Here is a 20,998-nt window from a genome sequence, read left to right as displayed (position 1 = left end):
AGATGGGGTTTCACCATGTTGGCCAGGCTGGTCTTGAACTCGTGACCTCAAGTGATCTGCCTGTCTCAGTCTCCCAAAGTGCTGGGATTATAGGCATGGGCCACTGCCCCCAGCCTAAATATTTCTTAATACTTTTATTTTTACCTTTGGTGGTTTCCTCGGAAATGGATTATAGATCTTCTTTTTTGTTTTCTTCCTATATTTTAATATAATTGAGGAAATCCAACAAACATAATTCGGGGAACATAAAATTCCTCACTCAACAGGATCCCCTCAAAGTCATCAGGTGCTGCTGGAACATGTCTGTGGGAGAGAACACACTGCTGTGAGAGGCTGTCCATCTTCCACCACCCGACAGTCCTCACTGTGAGAAGGGTATTACATTAAAGCCAATCCTGCCTGTCTCTCATCCAGCAGTGCATTTCTGGGCTCTGGACCAAGAAGCACAATTCTACTTCTTCCCATGACCGCCCTCTGGATATTTTGAGATGTTATCAGGTTCATTACACATGTTCAGCCCAAACTTTCTGTTGCCTAAGTTAGTTGTACCCAGAATCGAAACCCCACACCATTCTGACTGTCCTCCTCAAGATGGATCTTCATTTTAAATGTTCCCTCTGAAAGGGGAGTGCTGTACTGAATATGGTATTTCTTCATGCTTTCATCAACCAGGCATTGAGCACCTATGTGGGGGGCAGGCACTGCTTGTCATCCAGGGATCTAGAAGGTCACAGGACAGATGCAATCCCTACCTCATGAAGTGTGTCATATCCCGAAGGAGCTGGGCATGCAGAGTGTCAGGTGTTGGGGAGTTGGGCATGCAGATTGTCAGGTGCTGCTTTGATTTTTCCTGACCACCACTCTTTTGTCCTACTCATGCTGCCTAAAACTGTATTATCTGATCTGATTTCCACAACAAACCATGTGTCATACAAACTGGGACAATGCCAGGCACCTGTCATCCCGTACCTGTGCAGCTGTATTTATTTTATGCATAAATACAGCTGTCATTTCTCTTTTATCTTGTTGGCTACACCTCAGGATTCTGATCTGTTGATATCATTTAAATATTGATTATGCAATCTCTTTTATTTGCCATTTCTCTGAGTTTGGGATCATCTGCAAAGTTGATAAGCATGAATTTTAAGGTTTTTGCTTTTAAATTAATAGCTGATTTTTTTCAAAATGGGAAGGATGGAGCAATAAACAGCACCCTATGGAATACCGCACTAGTTCAAAAAGTCTCAATAAAATACTTGAATGAACAGCTAGATATGAAGAATAAGTTCTAATGTTCTATACCAGTGTAGGATGACTACAGTTAACAATAACATATTATACAGGCCAGGCGAGGTGGCGTATGCCTAAAATCCCAGCACTTTGGGAGGCCGAGGCAGGCGGATCACTTGAGGTCAGGAGTTCGAGATCAGCCTGGCCAACATGGTGAAATCCCGTCTCTACTAAAAATACAAAAATTAGCCGGGTGCGGTGGTGTGTGACTGTAATCCCAGCTACTCAGGAGGCTGAGACACGAGAATCTCTTGAACCCGGGAGGTGAAGGCTGCAGTGACCCGAGATCGTGCCATCGCACTCCAGTCTGGGCAACAGAGTGAGACTCTGTCTCAAAAAAAAAAAATAAAAATAAAAAAAGAAAGAAAAGAAAACAAACAAAAAACCCCCACAAAACCCAATAATATTTTATACCATTTCAAATGGCTAGATAGCTAGAAGGAGAATATCGAATGATCCCAACACAAAGGAATAATAAGTCTTTGAGCTGATGGATATGCTAATTACCCTGATCTGATAATTGTACATTAAATGTATTGAAACATCTCTATGTACCCCAGAATATGTACAGTTATTATTTGTCAATTAAAAAAATAAAATAAATACTTGAATGAATGAATATGTCCTTTTCTCTGAAATTTTTAAAATCTGCTTTTCTAAAGTCACATTTACTATTCTCCAAATCAATTGATCACTTTTTTCCAAAGGGTTCCTGGCATTTCAATGTAACCAGGCTGGTTGTAGTTACCTGTTGTTTGGAGGATTGTACAAATTACCATATGCCCACTAATCCTCCCCTTACCCCTCTAGAAAGGAAAACTGGGTTATTTGAATGCAATGTTCAATTCACCTTTGGTTGTGCCAAAGAGGATAGCCTTTAAAAAAGGATCTGAGGTCAAAAAAGACATCTGCTGCACCCTTTTGTTGGTAATTTTAAAACTCTGGGCTAGTCAGGAAGATTCTATTTTTATGCTCATTGTTGAGAGAATCAGGTAACAACAGGAAAACAACCCTATGGAGTGAAATCAGATAATCCCAGACAATGGGTTGTCTGGCCACTGCCACAAAGCTTCTGGTCCAGCCTGCAGGGAGGTAATGGTCTTCTCGCAACCCTGGAGCAAGTTCTGCTTCCAGAGGCTTCACAGAGCAGAAGTTGGAGCCATATCAAGTAGGCCTCTGATTTATGAGGGTAAGTAAGACAGGAAAATAAACATGGCTCCTGCCTGTGCTGAGCCAGGCTGTGTCATGGGGCTGAGGTGTGTGTGCCTCTGTGTGTGTGCGCATTCCTCATGAGCACAGACCTGGCTGCCCAGGATTTCTGCAGCATGCAGTGTTGGTGAGGTAAAATTCTGAAACCAAATATTGTTTATAATCTTGCTGTTACAGGGACTGACAGATTTATTTTATTATCAAAATGGAAACTCCTTTATGTCTCCCAGGAAGTTTATGGACCCCCATGCACCATGGTGTGTGGGGGTGGGTTTGGTTTTGTTGGCCTGGAGAACAAGCAGTCTGGAAATACTTAGAGAAATTAGATGTGCAAATATGTACCTGACAGCCCAGTATTCTCCTCTCCTGGATATATGTCCCAGAGAATCTCATTCCTAGGTACATGAGGACACATGGAAAACAACATTCATTGCAGCATCCTATGTGATAGAGGAGTTGGAAGCAACCTAAGGAAGGCGTCCCTCACTAAGGGAGTAGAAAAGTACACTGTTGAAGAGAGACAGACACTTAGACCAGATGGAAGCAATGAACTAAGGTACATAAATAATACAGACAGACTTTGAAAACATGATGTTGAATGATAATAATTTTTATTACTATCATTTTTATTTTATTTTTTATTTATTTTATAACCAAGGGAGATCTAGAATTGTGCAGCTTGATGTGTGGTGCACTGTCCACAGCCTCAGAATCCCCAGGCAACCTGTTACAAATGTTAACTCTCAGGCCCCATGCAGACCTGCTGAATCAGAGTCTCTGGTCCAGGAATCTGTGTTTTCTCCAGATCATCCTGATGCAGCTAAAGTTGGATTACCAATTATATGCACTTAAAATGCATACATATACTAAGTTGTGCTCTGTATTTTTCAAAGGTAGGGTCATAGCTAAGGAAATACTACACATTATAATGAGTGCTGATGGGGAGAAGGGTGGAACAGAAATGCAGAACAGAGACCGGGCACGGTGGCTCACACCTGTAATCCCAGCACTTTGGGAGGCTGAGGTGGGCTGATCACCTGAGGCCAGCAGTTCAAGACCAGTGTGACCAACATGGTGAAAATTTGCCTCTACTAAAAGTACAAAAATTAGCCAGGCATGGTGGTGTGCACCTGTAATCCCAGGTACTTGGGAATCCAGGAGGCAGAGGTTGCAGTGAGCCAAGATCGCATCACTGCACTCCAGCCTGAGTGACAAGAGTGAGACCCTTTCTTAAAAAAAATAGAAAAAGAAAAAAAGAAACACAGAACAGAGATGAAGGGGGAAAATCCAATAAAATAAAATAAAATACATGTAAAAGTGAGGCACAGCCCAGGCACAGATGATAGTAAGTGATACACTGAATCATAAAAGAATGTAATTCTGTAACTGATGTTAAAAATATTTGTCTGGTTCAGAAAATCCCAAAGAAAACTGGCATGCATTTGTAGTCCCAGCTACTCAGGAGGCTGAAGTAGGAGGGTGGCTTAATGCCAGGAGTTCAAGATCAGCCTGGGCAACAGAGCAAGACTCTGTCTCTTTTAAAAAAAAAAAGGAAGGAAGAAAGAAAGAGAGAAAGAAAGTAAGAAAGAAAGAAAGAAAGGAAGGAAGGAAGGAAGGAAGGAAGAAAGAAAGAAAGAAAGAAAAAGAAGAAAAGAAAAGAAAAGCTGGAGAAAGAATTAGGACTTCAGATCCAGGGGAAATTTTTTTGCCCTTTATTTGAAGTCCACTGACTCTGCTCCGGCCAGCAGAGGCATATTCAGTGAATCAAACTGTGTCTATGTATGAACAGAAAACCAGTTCTTTCTGCTCCCCATAAACAAATATTTAAGGAACATCAGTTTAAGGGAATGCCAAATTATTAGCTTGCCCAAGATGTCTGCATCTCATATTCTGGCCCTAGAGGATTACCTGATTTTAAGAGACCTGTAAGTCAGGTGAGAGGATGTAGTTGGAAGAAAAACACAGTTTCTCTACTAACCATTTAGCCTACAGACCACATAGGACACATTCAGAGAATCAGGTCTGAGGAGGCCTCGGCCCACCCAACAAGAAAGCGGAAATGACCACAAAAAGGCCAACTTTTCTCCTGTTTTTTTTCCTTTGTTTGAGACTCTTACTTCTGACTGTTGGGAAAAGCTGAGTGGTGGTTTCCCTTGGCTGAGACCTTATTAGGGAATTAAGGTGCCAGAGGAATGGAGACACTTTGTGGGTGGACAGGTTGGCATGGTGCTGACAAGGGGTCTTGTGTGTCCCAGGGCATACCAGCCCCTGGCTCATCTGAATGCCCTCTCAGTGGTGAGGAGTTGAGTGGCCATCTGAGGTGGTTGATGGTGACAGGTCCACAGCCTGGGAGTGGAGAGGGCTGGGTTCTCACTGGGTTCTGGAAAGGGAGACCACACCATCACCATTTATCATCCAAACTGTGGCACTTTGAAAAAGCCCTAAATACTTCTATGTGTATTTCCTAAACCTAAGGACATTCTACATTGATAGCAGTGCCGTTATCTAATCTACAGTCTTCAGATTTCACACGGCCTGCTGATGTACTTTTTTTCCATTCAGGATATAATCTTGTACCATGTGTTGCATTTAGTTGTCGTTTCTCTTTAGTGTCCTTTAATCTAGAATGGTTCCTTGGTCTTTCTTGTCTCTCATGACCTTGATATGTTTTGTGGCTCAATTGTTGTGTGGAATGTCCCTCAGTTGGGGTTTGTCTGATATTTCTTAGTGATTAGATTCAGTTTATATATTTCTGGCAACAATATCACAAAAGTGCTGTTGTGTCCCTCTTGGCACATTTTTTTTTTTTTTTTTTTTGCGACAGAGTCTTACTCTGTTGCCCAGGCTAGAGTGCAGTGGCGCGATCCTTGCTCACTGTAAACTCCACCTCCCGGGTTCAAGCAATTCTCCTGCTTCAACCTCCTGAGTAGCTGGGATTACAAGCGCATGCCACCACGGCCAGCTAATTTTGTATTTTTAGTAAAGATGGGGTTTTACCATGTTAGCCAGGCTGGTCTTGAACTCCTGACCTCATGTGATCTGCCTGCCTTGGCCCCCCAAAGTGCTGGGATTACAGACGTGAGCCACTGTTCCTGCCCCTTCTCAGCACAAATTTTTCCTTTCTCTCTTTTTTTTTTTTAGAAACTGATGTTTATTTTCCATCAGCCTTATTTCCATGTTGCTTAAGAGCCTGTGCAAGAACAGCTTAAGACCATTCAGTGGTTGCTCCTACCCATTCAGTGGCCTGAGCAGTGGGAGCTGTAGACCAGTCTTCCGTGGCATGCTGAGAGCTCTAGTCTTCAGTAGGGATCTGCTGAATAGGCACAGAGGGCACCTGCACACCTTCAGACCAGTCTGCAACCTCAGGCTGAGTAGCAGTGAACTCAGGAGCTGGAGCAGTCCATTCGCCCTGAAATTCCTTCTTGGTCACAGCCTTTTCAGCAGCAGCCTGCTCTTCTTTTTCAATCTCTTCAGGATCTCTGTAGAAGCAGAGATCAGGCATGACCTCCTACGGGTGTTCACGGGAAATGGTGCCACGCATGCGCAGAACTTCCCGAGCCAGCATCCACCACATCAGACCCACTGAGTGAGCTCCCTTGTTGTTGCATGGGATGGCAATGTCCACATAGCACAGAGGAGAATCTGTGTTACGGAGCAATGGTAGGTAGGTTAACATAAGATGTCTCCGGGAGAGGCTGGTGGTCAGCTCTGGGGTCAGTAAACACAAGAAGCCATGGCTCCCAGAAAGCTGCCTGGATCTGATTGGTGAAGGTTCCAGGGGTGAAGCGGTCAGCAATTGGAGTGGTTCCAGTGGCAGCAGCAAACTTCAGCACAGCCCTCTGGCCAGTATTCCTGGAGGATATGACACTGACATCGCAGGGTTTTCAATGGCAACAATGGCACGAGCTGCCAGCAGAAGCTTCTCCCAGGTCCTCTTCAGATTTAGGATGTAGATGCCATCACTTCCTTTTATAGACGTACTGTTCCATCTGGAAGTCAAGATTAGTGCCACCTAAGTGGGTTCCTGCTGCAAGGAACTTAAGGACATCCTCCTCCTTCATCTGTAGGACATCAAGGGCTCCGGACATTGTGAAAGTTTCCGTTGAAGTTACGACTGGAATCCAGAACAATGCTGTATGCACCCCTCTGTGGGTAGCGTGGAAAGTTCTGAGCAAATCTTAACAGGAGGCACATGATGTTCATTGGTACCATCTGTGAAGATATTCATCTTCATTACTGGATTAAGCATCTGCCAGATTTCTCTACTGCAAAGTTACTATTTTTTTCCTTCATAATTCCAACAATTTTTTAGGGAAATACTTTGAAAGCATGCATATATCAAACATGTATTTTGAGAGGAAAAAAGGGTGCTACTGATACTCAAACTGTGAGAACAGAAGCAAACATATCATCCTGGGGAAACTAGGCCATATGGTCATCCCAGTTCTGAATGACTTTTGTTATTTCCTGCTGTAATGTCCAGGTTGCTCCCAGCCACATTTTAAGGGTCACATTCATGGCGAAACCATTGCTGAACCCCCTCCTCTTTGCCTCCATTTCACCCTGTGAGATGACCATCATAGATTGTTATGTCTCTCTGACTTCCTGTCTCTTTCTGTCTCAGACCGACAGCTCCTTGAAGGCAAGAACCTTGTCATATCTTTATCTCCTAGGGCCTTACATGGGGCTAGTAAGGGAGAAGCATTTCCTAAAAGTTTGAATTCATACTGACCTCTGAACATTGGTTTTCTCATCTTTTGCAAAGAGGGATAATGAACTTTGCTGAATTGCCTCTAAGGATCAACTGTGATGAGATTTTACAAGTGAAAGCACTTTATAACCTACAAAGTGCCAGAGGACTCTGAGGCACCACTGTTTGTTTGGAGCTAAGAACGACTCCAACACCAGTGAGCACTGCTGGGTCTCCTCTCACACTCGGCAGGTGGCCACCCAGACTCTGATCTGAAATCAGCTTGTTCACTCCTTCATCCTGTGGCTGCCTTTTTGGTCTTAGTAGTTTCAGGGCTGAGCACAGAACACAGCCAGGGGTATTCGATAAGTGTTTTGAAAGAACACCCCCATGAATGAATGCATCTAGCCCCTTTCCCTCTTCTTAGTGTCCAAAACTCCCAAAAGAAATTTAAGAACTAGCACTGTACCTGACACAGTATTGTGTAAGCATTCAAGATGAATGCTATGTAGAGAATTACAGCAAGTAAAGAGATTGAATTAGCAAACAAATAACTACTCACAAAGAAAGCCCCAGACTCAGATGGCTTCACTCGGTGAATTCTATCAAACATTTGAAAAAGAATGAATACCAATTTTTTCACAAACTCTTCAAAAAATAGAAGAGGAGGGAACATTTCCCAACTCATTCTATGATGCCAGTATTATCCCTGATACCAGAGACAACTCAATAAAAGAAAACTCCAGATCAATGTCCCTTATAAATGTAGTCAAAAACCTTTAACAAAATACCAGTGAAATAGAAGAGTTACACACCCTGACCAAGTGGGATTTATCCCAGGAATACAAGGTTGGCAATATATGAAAATAAATCATGTAATATACCACATGAATGGAAAAAAGGAAAAAAGCCACATGGTCATCTCAGTAGACACAGGAAAAGCATTTGACAAAATTGAACATACTTTCATGACAAAAACACTCAACTAACCAGGACTAGAAGGGAACTTCTTAAACCTGATAAAGGGCATCTACAAAAAGAAAACTGATAGGTAATATCATATATAATGGTGGAAGACAAATGCTTTTTTCCTAAAATCAAGAATAAGATAAGAGTGTCTGTGCTCATCACTTCTACTCAACATTCAACTAACTGACAAATTAATTAGGAAAGAAAAGAAAATAAAAGGCATCTAGATTTGAAAGGAAGAAATAAACTATATGTTACCTATTGGCAGACATAGGTCTTATATCTATAAAGTTATGAAGTATCCACTAAAACTTACTAGAACTAATAAACAAGTTCAGCAAGGATGTAAAATCAATATACAAAAATCAATTATATTTCTATATGCTGGCAGTAAACAATCTGAAAAATTAATCTAAAAATTCCATTTCCATTTATAATAGTATCAAAAAGAGGAACATACTTGGGAATAAGTTTAACATAAGAAGTATAAGACTAGTACACTCAAATTACAAAACACTGCTGAAAGAAATCAATAAAGACCTAAATAGATGAAAAGACATCCCATGTCCATGGATTGAAAGACTTAATATTGTTCAGATGGGAATACTCTCTAGAGTGATCTATAGTTTCAATGCAGTCCTTATCAAAATCTCACCTGGATTTTTTTTGCAGCAATCGACAAACTGATCTTGAAAATCATATGGATTTGTTAATTAGCTCAATTGAGCCATTTTGTAATGTACATATTTCAAAACATGTTGTACATGATAAATATATACTATTTTTCTTTGTCAATTAAAAATTAATTAATTAAAAAATAAAACCCAACAGTAATGAGAAAAACTAAAAAAAAAATCATATGGAATTCAAGGTATCCAGAATAACCACAATCATCTTAAAAAGGAAGAATTAAGTTGGAGGACTCACACTCCTCTATTTGACAACTTACTACAAATCTATAGTAGTCCAGACAGTATGGTACTGGTGTAAGGATAGATATATAGGTCAATGGAATTGAAGTGAGAGTCCTGACAGAAATTTATACATCTAAGCTCAACTTGTTTGCTAAAAGGGTGCCAAGATCATTCAGTGGACAAGGAAGTTTCTTCAAAAATGATGGTGAAACAACTGGATAGCCATATGCGAAAGAACGAAATTGAACTCCTACTTCATGCCATATACAAAACTTCATCAAAATGGAGCAAAGGCCTAAATAAATGTGAGAGCTAAACTATAAAACTCTTAAAAGAATGCATAGGCTTAAATCTTCAGGATCTTGGATTAGGCAATGGTTTCTTAGCTATAACACCAACAGCACAAGCAACAAAAGAAAAAATAGATAAATGGGACTTCATCAAAATTAAAAACTATTATGCTTCAAGGACATCTTCCGGAAAATGAAAAGAAAACCACTGAATGGAAGAAAATATGTGTAAATCATGTATCTGACAAGGGGCTTATATCTAGAATATGTAAGAACTCTTACAATTCAGTAATAAAAAGATAAATAACCCAGTTTTTAAATGAGCAAAGGATCTGAATACACATTTCTCTAAAAAGATACACAAATGGCCAATAAGCACATGAAAAGATGTTCAACATTGTTAATCATCAGGGAAATGCAAATCAAAACCACAATGAGATACTACTTCACACCTACTAGGATGGCTAGAATCAAAAGGTAGATAATAACAGGTGCTAGTGAGGCTGTGGAGGAATTAGAACCTTCATATTTGTGCTGGTAAAAACATAAAATGATACAGACACTTTATTTGATAAAGTCTGGCAGTTCTTCAGAATGTTAAACATAGAGTTACCATATGACCCAGCAATCCCACTCTTAGGTGTATACCCAAGAAAACTAAAGACATATGTCCACACAAAAACCTGCATACAGATGTTCACAGGAGCTATTATTCATAATAGCCCCAAAGTGGAAATGACCCAAATGTCCATCAACAGATGAATGTGGTAAAGCCACATAAGGGAGTGTTATTTAGCCATAAAGAGAAATGAAGTATGTGCACCTGCTACTTCATGAATGAACCTTAAAAACATGCTAAGTGAAATAAGCCAGAAACAAAAGGCCACATATTGTGGGATTCCATTTATATGAACTGTCCAGAGTATGCAAATCTATACAGACAGAAAGTGGATAAATGGTTGCCAGCAGCTGGGGGCAGGGAGGACAAGGAGTGACTGCTAATGGGTTGGAGTTTCTATATAAGGTACAGCCTTTTCGGTTTGCCTGGGACTGAAGGATTTCCCTGGGATGTGGCAGTACTTCCAGTGCTAAAGTTGGGGCAGTCCCAGCTAAACCAGGACGGATTGGTCGCCCTATTCCATACCTGGAAATGAATGTGTTGTATTAGATTGTCTCTAAGGTCTCTTCGAGCTCACAAATTCTTTGAGATTTGTGAAAAAAACAACAAAAGCAACAACACACGCTGGAAAACAAGAAAAGCCTCTTTTTCTTTCCCTGTCTGGTAAATGATCCTCTTTGGGCTAGCTTGCTGTCCACACCTGCTGACTGTGTATCACAGCCAGCAGCAAAGTTCCCTGGTTTCAGGAGAAGCGTGGGTACCATGCATCTAAAACAACATGCATACTTAGCCTCTAACCCCAGATCAATTGAATCAGAATCTCTGAGGGTGGGACCCCGGCCGTGGGTATGTTTTTAAAGCTGCGCAGGTGATCCGAATATGCAGCCAGGTGTGAGAATCAGTGCAGGGTGATCTGAGAGCCGCCCAGCTCCTCATTTCCTTTACTCCCAGCCTGTGTCAGCTCCTCCATTTGATTGGACCAAGCGTTGTGAGACATATGAGATGAGCCAGTCAGAGCCTCTCTCTGGAATTTCAACTAACACATTTGGGGAAGCTTGACAAAGGCTGGAGAGGCCATAGCAGGTCAAAGGCCAGTGTGCTGGGGAGGAGCAGAGGCTGAGGGAAATCAAACAAGACCAAGAGAAACTGAGTAGAGAGAGTGCAAAGCAGACATGCAGAGGTCAGAGACAGAGCAACTGGTCCATTCCAGGTTTTTCCTAATTCTAGTCTTTTGTATTTTTATAATAAATCCTCTTTTTCTTAGCAGTGGAGGAGATTCCATTTTTCAAAGATGGCTACAACACTATCTCCATCCCACATGCTCTCCTCAGTGTGACCTTGCCACTCCCCCATCAGGAGGGGACCTATGATTCCTTTCCCCTTGAATCTGAGCTGACATTACTATAGTCAACAGAGTGCAGTGGATGTAACACTATGTGTCTTCCAAGGGTAGGTCAAAAAAATCATGCAGCGTCCATGTAGTTGTGACATATAATAAAATGGTTTTGCTTAATCAACAAAGTTTTAGGGTAGTTTGTTATGCAGTGATAGTAAGTGGGACAGGTAGTCTAAGAAAATCCATGTTCCTTGTCATCAAAAGAGCCTGACGAGCACACCTGACTCCATCTCTCAAGGTCTGTCCTCATTTCTAACTCAGCCTTGGTTTAGTTTTCACCAGGCACCCAACCACCAACCTGTCACCACCAATGGGTAAACTTGAAGTGTGAATAGGAATTGCTGATGCTTTCATAGCCAGAATGGTTCTGAAAAGTACACAATGCAATTATAAAGTATTAAGAGAAAATATCTTTTAAATGTGGTAAAATATACATAAAACTTGCCATTTTAATCATTTGTAAGTGTATAGTTCAGTGGCATTAAGCACATGAACACTGTTACACAGCCATCACCACCATCTACCTCCAAAACTTTTTCATCTTCCTAGAATGAAACTCTGTACTCATTAAACAACTCCTCATCCTCCCCTCCCCCACGTCCCTGGAACTACCACTGTACTTTATGTCTCCATGAGTTTGGCTACTCTATGTACCTCATATAAGTGGAGTTATACAGCATTTATCCTTTTGTATCTGGCTTAGTTCACTTAACATAATATCTCCAAAGTTCATCTATGTGGTAGCAGGTGTCGGAATTTCTTTCCTTTTTAAGGTCAAAGAATAGTCCATTGTATGGGCCAGGCGCAGTGGCTCACACCCGTAATCCCAGCACTTTGGGAGGCTGAGGCAGGTGGATCATGAGGTCAGGCATTCGAGACCAGCCTGGCCAGCATGGCGAAATCCCATCTCTATTAAAAAATTAGCCAGGCACGGTGGCACATGCCTGTAATCCCAGCTACCCGGGAGGCTGAGGCAGGAGAATCGCTTGAACCCAGGAGGCGGAGGTTGCAGTGAACCGAGATTGCACCATTGCACTCCAGCCTGGGCAACAGAACGAGACTCCGTCTCAAAAAAAAAAAAAAAAAGAATAGTCCATTGTTGTATGTGTAGACCATATTTTGTTTCTCCATTCATCTCAGCGGACACTTGGATTTCTGCTACTTTTTGGCTATTGTGATTAATATTGCTCTGAATGTCAGCGTACAAATATCTAAATCCTTGCTTTCAATTCTTGTGGGTATATACCCAGAAGTGGAACTACTAGATCATATGCTAATTCTATTTTTAAGTTTTTGACGAACCACTATACTATTTTCCATAGCGGCTGCACCATTTTATGTTCCCACCAACAATGCAAAGCAGTTCCAATTTTCCCACATCCTTACTAACTCTTGTTATTAACTACATACTGTGAAAAAAAAAAACCTTCCTAATGAGTGAGGTGGTATCTCATTGTGGTTTTGGTTTGCATTTCTCTAGTGATTAGTGATGTTGGGCATCCTTTCATGTGCTTATTGCCATTGTATATCTTTGGAGGAATGCCTATTTAAGCCCTTTGTCAGTTTTTTAATTGAGTGTTTTTGTTGTTGTTGAGTTGTAGGAATTCTTTGTATATTCTGGATATCAATCCTTTATCAGTTATATGATTTGCAAATATGTTCTCCCATTCCGTGGGCTGCCTATAAACAATATAAAAAGAGCTGAAAAAGACTTTCTTTTGTCTTTCTTTCCTTTTTTTTTTTTCTTTTTTTTATGAAGTCTCGCTCTGTTGCCCAGGCTGGAGTGCAGTGGTGCAATCTCGGCTCACTGCAGCCTCCGCCTCCCAGGTTCAAGGGATTCTCCTGCCTCAGCCTTCTGAGTAGCTGGGATTACAGATGTGCACCACCACGCCCAGCTAATTTTTGTAATTTTAGTAGTGATGGGGTTTCACCACGTTGGCCAGGTGGTCTCGAACTCCTGACCTCAAGTGATTCGCCCACCTTGACTTCCCAAAGTGCTGGGATTACAGGCATGAGCCACCATGCCCGGCTGAAAAGGACTTTCTAAGTGTGGTGCCAAAGCAGAAATTATAAGGAAACTAATTGAACAATTTGACTACATAAAGATAAAAGTGTTAGTTATGATAAAAATATCATAAACCAAAAGGCAAACGACATTGAAAGTATTTTTTTTACATTTTATGGCAACAGCGTTTTAATATATAGGAAATAAAAATCAATAAGCAAAAGGTATGACCCAGTAAAATTAAATAGGGCAAAAGACACATACAGTTATACAAGCAGAAATACACAATCCTGTCTACACCTGAAAAGTCTCGTGGAAGCAAAACTGATCTCTTGCCTCCGTTAAGTCCCATGGTTAGAGGAAAACAAACATTTTGAACCCTCTCTAATTCTAGCCCCCCAAATAAATGAACTCCTGAGCATTTCCTGTAAGTTGCTGACTACTTAATGCAAACAACTTTATCCCAGACTTTTGCAAAACTGCTGTCTGAAGACTACCCCAGCCTTTGTAGAAATGATAACCCCGTAAGAAAATTGCCGGTTTTCTGTCATGAACACACCAACTACAAATTCAGTAACCTTGGTAAGTTTGCAGTGTTTGCTGTTAATGACCTGTTGTGTTTTTTATCTGATGAGCAGTTCCTTCTGAGGTCCCTGTATTTCTTGCAAGTAAACTTTTTCCTTTTCTAAATGCTATTATCTCCAAATCTTCAACTTACTGATACTTCAATGCAAATTGAAAATATGAAGATGCCATTTTCACCTATTAAATGAGCAAAGTTGTATTTTTCCAAGATATTGCTCAATGCCAGATGGATGGGCACTAACCTGGGCACTCATACGTGGCTGGTAGGCAGTTGAGTCATATTTATTGAAAGCTTTGAAAATCTACCCTTCAAATCCTGTAATTCTACCACTAGCAATAGACCAATGGATATAATTAGGTTGTGTATCCCCAAATTAAAATAAAACACTAAAAATGCCATCAACTTATACATGGTTAAATATATTCCCTAAGGATATTTAATACTATGGGAAAATGCTCTTGGTTTAATACAAAATGAAAAAAAAGATGAGATCATACAGGGTGTTTGAAATTTTGACATTGAAACCATATATATGGCATCCAAAAAATCAAGAGGAAAAAGAAAGCATTTTAATTACCACCCTTTTCCTTTCTTTAAGAAGAAAAAGAAATCATTCTATTCTGCTGACATTTAATAACAGAGAACAGTAAAACTTCTTAAGTTTAATTAATTTAGAATCACATATAATGTTCTGTGTTAAAGTGGATGAAACTGGATGTGATGGTTAGGAATGAAGAAAATAAACAAGACGGGGCAGAGAAAGAAAAGGGAGAGGCTGGGCACAGCGGCTCACACCTGTAATCCCAGCAATTTGGGAGGCCGAGGCCGGTAGATCACCTGAGGTCAGGAGTTCCAGACCAGCCTGGCCGACATGATGAAACCTCGTCTCTACTAAAAACACACAAAAAGTTAGCTGGGCATGGTGGCACAGGCCTGTAATCCCAGCTACTTGGGATGCTGAGGCACGAGAATAGCTTGAACCTGGGAGGCAGAGGCTGCAGTGAGCCGAGATTGCGCCATTGCACTCCAGCCTGGGTGACAGAGTGAGACTCAGTCTTAAAAAAAGAAAAAAAAAAGAAAGAAAGAAAGAAAAGAAAAGGGAGTGGAAGACAGGCATGATAGTACAGGAATGCAGCAGAGTGACAGACTTGGAAACCTAGGCATAATGATCAAATGAAATCAATCCATGGTGTACTGTTTCTCTCTTTCTCTCTCTCTCTCCCCCCTCGTTCTCTCTCTCCTACTCTACACACACACATACACACGTACACACACACACCCCAGCCTGTTGTTTCAGAAAGCTGTCATAGAAACCAATGAAGAAGTCAGCTCTGCGAATCAACAGGAACACAGATTCTTCTGCAGATACATGTACTAAAGTTGAAAGAAATGATGTTCACATCAAATCCTTGTCAATAGAGCACATGCAGGAACATGCACGCTGGAGTTTGCAAAGGACATCAGAGATGTCTCAGAAGTTGCGATCAGTTGTTCTGGAGGAAAAATAAGTCACATTGCAAGCGGCTCAACGCCCTTCTGTGGAAATTGCCAATAAGCATTGTGTGCATACTCCCACCTCCAGGAGGCAGGGACCTCAGGCCAGGTTACTCGATTATTTATTGGAGATCTGATTTAAAAGAATGAAACCAGTTTAAAAAATAAAAAAGGCAGGGCAGGGGAGCAGGCAAGGACTGGCGGAAAGAAAAGAACAGGCAGTTATTTACAAAGGACACGCACATGCGCACAGACGCGCAGGTGCAGACCTGTAATGTGATCAGAAAGGCAGTGTACCAGAAAATGAAGCAAAAGTCTTTAGTGAAGATCAAAACCAGAAGTAATTGTCCACGGCGGGCCCAGGGTACTGTTATGCGAAGCAAGCCATGCTGGCTTCTGTGGGCACAGAACTCACCACCCACGAAAGATCTCTGACTTGCTGGGTTAAAGGAGGTCTGTCCTCTCTCAAACTAAGACTAACACCCTGGATTGCCCAGGTTTGAGAACTCTTTATCAGATTAAAAGCCTCTAAGGAATCTGCCTCAAGTAGTAGAAAAATATCCCAGATTTGGAATTAGGAAAGTGTCACAAACACAGGAGAATTAGCACTAGGTATCTGGAAAATAAAGCAGGGTTCTCTGGACCAGTATGAGAGAAATAGATCAAGTTAACAGCATAGTCATTTAGGTGCTTGTGGAGAGAACCCAAGAAGCGATTTGACACCTGTATGTGCCCTTCCTGGTGTGGATTTCAGGAACCCCGGGGCCTTTGATTCTCAGGTGGTCACTCCTTTCGGTAAGTCAAGGTGACACAATCTCTGAGGTGGCTGAAAAGACCATAGCCAGAAAGTCCAGAGGACGCACACACATACCTGTGAGTTGGATAATGGCAGGATGCACGGCGCAAACACCACACATCCCTCTCCTGTTTCCTTTAACTCCAAGAGAAGTGACCTCAATCTGGGGCATTACTGTGCCACTATCTGGAACAGAAATGGGGCAGGGTTGTAAATGACAAGGAAACATAGGCAACCCCCCCAGTAAGGTGGCAAAGCCTTTTGTGGATACGAAGGGTGGATGCTGAACTCCTCACCCCCACCCGTGAGAAGGTTACTGTGGTGACTGCTGTGTGAGCCCAGTGACAGGGAACAGAAACACATGCGTTCAAGGAAATCGTCGGAGGGATGAGAAGGGAGGGAAATTGATTTGACAGCTTGTTGCTGCCACAGCTTCCTTAGCAAAGATAAGATCAGGATGGGGTTTATTTAAAAAGAGACATCCTGATGTCTACCCAAGATGTCCGTTCTTATTGTATTTACTCTGTTGGCAGGAGTAAGGAAGAAGTCACTTTTGGGTAAACGCTGCTTAAAGTAGTAGCCATTCCAAATTTGCAGAGCAAATTTGTAAACGGGGAACTGAAAATGAACCAAGAAAAACTAGCACATCCTTGGCAACCTACCCTTCACAGGGCTTCAGCTGGGTTTTCTTAGAAACACAAACCATCTTTGTCAACAGAGCCTTGACACCCACTCATAAGGTGTACTGGCCGTCATACTCCAGTCCCTTTAAAAAGGGGCCTGCAGCTCCTTCACTGAGAACCAGTCAGTTTTGCTTAACAGAATTGCAAATTTGGTGGCTTAAATCATGTAGACTAAACATCCCTAAATGAAAGTGGTTTACAGAAAAAAGTTGGGATTGCTCCTCAAAGATACCTGCATCAGGTCTGGCTGTTCAGTGGGATCCCGTGGGAGCTCTGGAGACATTCATTCTAAGTCTGGGAACCACTCTAAAGCAGTGAAATCAGAATCTCAGAAAGGCGGGCAGGTCCTTGGCATTGTTCCCAAAGGCTTCCAGGTGATTTCAACACTCACCCGGGTGAGAAAGAGTGGTCCAGGGCGGAGCTTGTCAAAGCAAATGAGCACAGGACTCACCTGGGGATCTCCTTCAAGTTCAGAGTCTAATCCAGACAGGTCTGCGAGACGAGAGTGAGTTTCTAACGAGCTTCAGGTGATGCTGATGCTCTTGATCCCAGGCCACACAGGATAACAAGGGTCCCCAGGCCTACCTCTTTAATTATAGGGATTGGAATGGAGGATTTTCACCAATGAAGTACAGTTCAAAGCCAGTCAGAAACTTTTTGATCATCATGGTAAAAACAAAACAAAACAAAAAAACAAAACGAACTTTATTTATATGTGAGGAGAGGTCAGGGGTAAGCAATCAGATCAGATGAGTAGAAATCAGATGCTATTAAAAACAGTTTTGAATTTCAGTTACATTTTTCAGTAAACATTACTTCAACTGATGAATGGGAAAACAATGTAGCATATCCCTACGATGGAATATTATTTGGTCATAAAAAGGAATGGAGTTCTGATACATACTACAACATGGATAAACCTTGAAAAATTAGGCTAAATGAAAGAAGCCAGTCACAATAGACCACATATTATATGATTCCATTTATATGTCCAGAATAGGCAAATTTATAGAGACAGAAGGTAGGTTGGTGGTTGCTTAGGGTTGGGGATGGGGGAATAGGGAAATGATAGCCAAAAGGTGAAGGTTTTTTTTTTCAAGTTGGTGAAAATGTTCTAAAATTGTAACAAAAACCCATCGTACACTTTCAATGGTTGAATTGTATGATATATGAACTACATCTCAATAAAACTGTTATAAAATACTGGAAGATCTTTGCAGTGCAGATAAGCAACCAAATATACAAAGGATATATATTTTAAATGTATTGCATATACTATATTATAGTCTTTAATATATTATCTTTATATAATATACAGGCATACATTATATATAATATAAAATATTAAGATTATGTAAGGACAGACTTTCAGGAGCAAGTCAACTCAAAAAAAAAAAAAGGAAGAAGAAAAGAAAAGGAAAACAGAGGATATGCACAGTCAACTCACAAAAGGAAATTGGAAGGCCAACGAACACAAGGAAAGAAGCTCAACATCTTTGGAAATCAGGGAAATGAACATTAAAATATCAACCAGATACCATTTCAGACCTATCAGATTGGCAAAAACCTACACAAATTAGTATGGCAACACCAGGTGATGCCAAATGTGGAGAAATGAGAATTCTTCTATACTAATAATGGTGGGAGAATAGATTGGTCCAAGGCCTTTGAAAAGCAATTTAGTAATATTTTAGTAAATTTGAAGATGTGAGTATCCCATGGCTTCCCAGTATATACCCATGAGAAAGTCTCACTTAGGTACACAAGAAGCATGCACAGAAATATTCTCCATTTTGTTTCTTTATTAGTAAAAAAAAAAAAAAGAACCTTCAAACAACCTAAATCCCATCAATAGGGAAATGAATAACTAGAATGGGATTTATTCATGTAATGGAAAGCAAGACAGCAGATAAAAAGAAATGAATTTGAGCTACTGTATGCAATAAAAATATTTAAAATAGAATTCATATTTTATCTCCTTAAAAATGAGACTAAATAGAGCAAAAGTATAGGAGAAAGTCGAGTTGATAAATATATACATAGCTTGCATCTGGCACACCATCACTCCTGCCACACTGCATTGGCAAAGCAGGTCACAAGAGCAAAGCCAGATTTGAGGGCCTGGGAAATATACTCTGTCTGTAAAGCCTGTAAAGTCTTGTGGCAAAATGCATGGATTCAGGGAGGGATGAAGTGGAGCCAAGATCTACTACATCACTATGTCATTTGATCTGCCAAATCGCCATGTCATGTGCCTATTTCCAGACAGGAACCAACTGGAACAGAGCATCCCCTAGTGGTCATCTGTGGGCTAGATACTGAGGACACACAGTATCAGTAGAACCTCTGGCTTAGGGAGAACTGCCCAGTCACCAGAACATGTTGTATGCACAAAATGATCAGTAAGATATTCAACTTGAAGCCACAATTGACCCATGTGTTGAAGGAAAGGTAGGACTTAGTGTCCAGTGGAGACAAGGATGCTCTGGGAAGGAGAGGTGCCTTGAAGAAAGACTGGTGGTAGCCATACCTCTGTGCCTTTGTAAAATGGGACTATTACCACCTTCCCTGAAATAAGTTATAGGAAAGGGCCCGACACATAGTAACGGCTCAGAAAATGTTAATAGGCTCCAGAAACTGAGCTCTAATCCCGATCTGCATCCACATCCCACTCACTTTTCCAGCTACCACCGCACTGTCCCTTCTTCCCCCACTCCCAGGCTTTCTGCCATCACAGAGCCTTAGCACATGCTGCTACCTTTACCTGAAACACCTCTTCCTTCCCTATTTAATTCCACCCCATCCTGCTACATGGGTCGAGGGTCACTTCCTCAGGAAAGCTTTCCTTGACCCTAGTTACAACTTTGCTTAGCACATGACATGTCCTCAATAAGTATCTGTTAAATGAACGATGTTGGTTGAATAACCCTTGCGCAGTGCTGCCTTCAAGTGATTACCCTGGGTATTGCAATAATTAATTTCAAACGGTTGTCACACTTAGGACGGCAGGATCAATGAGAACAGAGTCCTGAATGAGTAAGTCCTGAGGAATGGGATGCAAGATTTATAAATTACCCGCAAGAAATGAAATGTGAACTTCTGAAGTTCAGGCCTCACCCTGGACACTGTGCTGGGCTTAGACTCCCGCTTCTTCCTTCCTGCCACACAGATACTTCCTTCACCCAACTCTGGCTTCAGTAACTGCCTGGACACTGGCCTCACCCAACATCTCTGCTCCTCATCCCCTTTTGATCTGTTGTCCAGAGTGTCCTCTTGCTTCCTGCACATCTCCCCACAAAGGCCCCAAGCAATTCAATCCAAATATGGATTTGTCATTTTCTCTCTGGGTTCTTTCCATCATGAAGTCCCCTAATATGTTCAGGGAATTGGGAAAAGCAAATGACATGTTTTCTGACTTCTCAAGAAACCCAAGATAAAAGATACTATTTACAGAAAAGAAAATTAAGGCCTAGGGGGAAGTTAGCTCCCCAAGTTCACACAGGTCTAAAATTTGAACCCCCACCTGACTCCAAAGTTCTGAAACTAGAGGTGGACTAGTTTTAGGGGGTTATGACTTTAAGAAAAACAAAAATCGATGAAAACAAAGTTTGGTACAGGGCCTTAGAAAGGATTTACACAAGTGAGGGTCTTGAAGCTTACATTTCATTAGCTTCATGATTACACAGCATCCTAGTGAAAATTACGCTGTCTCCAAAGATAACAGACAAGCAAACCAGAAAGAAGATTAGGATGCAAAGAGGTTTTATCTTTCCTACGACTCTCCTTGCTGAAACTGCCTCCTTTAAAAGTATTTCCCAGGTGTGCTCCTGGAATCTTTCCTAAAAGCAAAAAGCAGGAAGCAAGTGCTTTTGCTTTTGTCAGAATGTCAGTGTCAGAATGAGAGACAGAAGAAAACAGAAATTTAATAAAGATGTTCATAAGTGGATCTCCAACATCAAGGAAGAGAAAGAGATCAAGAAGCAACAAAAGTCCCCCAGACATCTAGGTGGACACAGGCCAGCAGTGAAAGTAAAGCTGCTGTATGTCAAAATGTGTG

General features: G+C 41.3%; 1 pseudogene; it reads right to left on the bottom strand.

The window, feature by feature from the left end:
- Positions 1 to 3,128: 3,128 nt before the first annotated feature.
- On the bottom strand, positions 3,129 to 20,229 carry LOC100971413 (small ribosomal subunit protein uS2B-like; annotated as a pseudogene).
- Between the last annotated feature and the right edge of the window lie 769 nt (positions 20,230 to 20,998).

The sequence above is a fragment of the Pan paniscus genome, chromosome 2 (assembly GCF_029289425.2).
Source record: "Pan paniscus chromosome 2, NHGRI_mPanPan1-v2.0_pri, whole genome shotgun sequence".
Classification (NCBI taxonomy): Eukaryota; Metazoa; Chordata; class Mammalia; order Primates; family Hominidae; genus Pan; species Pan paniscus.
The sequence above is the reverse complement of the archived record's forward strand: the minus strand, read 5'-3'. Positions and strand labels throughout refer to the sequence as shown.